A 929-nucleotide genomic window follows, 5' to 3' on the forward strand; every position below is an offset into this window, starting at 1 on the left:
GTACATAGCTCAGTGGTTAACGCTTCTGACTTTGAACATCGAATTCGCAGGTTCGATCCCTGCTGAAGTCTAGAAAAAGAAGTCTGATGAGGAGAAATGAAATTGTTCAAAATTGGTGAAAATAAAAATGCGTGTGTGAGATTCCGTTTTACATTTTAAAATTGCTCAATGTAAATCGAATGATTCTTAAATCTGAAATGTTTGTGCAAAGTTTCAGATCCAGAACCTTAATTTTAAAGTAAATTGTGTCTGTACGATTATGTATAGCTACATATATAGTTTTTTAATACAAATAGAACCATATTTGGTTAAAAAAATATCGAAATAACCCATGTAAGATTTATATATGCCTATCTGTACAGAGGCAAAAGCAACATTTTTGTTTTGCAGTCTTCCCTGTATCACATTCGCACGAACATAGCAATGCTTTGCTCGATATGAAACAAAAACAGGGACGAGCGATGTTGTTGTTATACTGTGTATGACTGCCAGTGTTGCCATTTTAGCTGTTTTCCGGCTAGATTTAGCCAGTTGCGATAGCAAACAGCCGGAGAAATTTCGATTTACCCGACGCCGTTTTGCAGAAAAAAATTAGCCGTTTTTAGCCGATTTTGCTATTTGCATTGTTTTCTTAAATTTCAAATATGTGGGGCATTTCACCTCAAGTGACCCTCCTTTGGAAATCTATGTCTTCCGATCGGGATGAAATTTGCACCAAGGTTAGTCCTAAAAAATAGTAGTTATGACACAAAATTTCAATGGGATCGGTCAAACACACTCCGAGTTGGAGGGTCTAGAATTTTGACATTTTGGTCAAACGGCCATTTTTTCGGATCCATATAACTAATTACCTATTGTATTTAGAAAATTTTTTCAGGAATGTTTTCGATAGGTTTCTCTTCAGTCTTTACAAATTTTATTTTTTTTAA

This window comes from Rhagoletis zephyria, unplaced genomic scaffold (genome assembly GCF_001687245.7).
Source record: "Rhagoletis zephyria isolate East Lansing unplaced genomic scaffold, Rhagoletis_zephyria_1.1 Rzeph_scaffold_03696, whole genome shotgun sequence".
In the NCBI taxonomy this organism is placed as follows: domain Eukaryota; kingdom Metazoa; phylum Arthropoda; class Insecta; order Diptera; family Tephritidae; genus Rhagoletis; species Rhagoletis zephyria.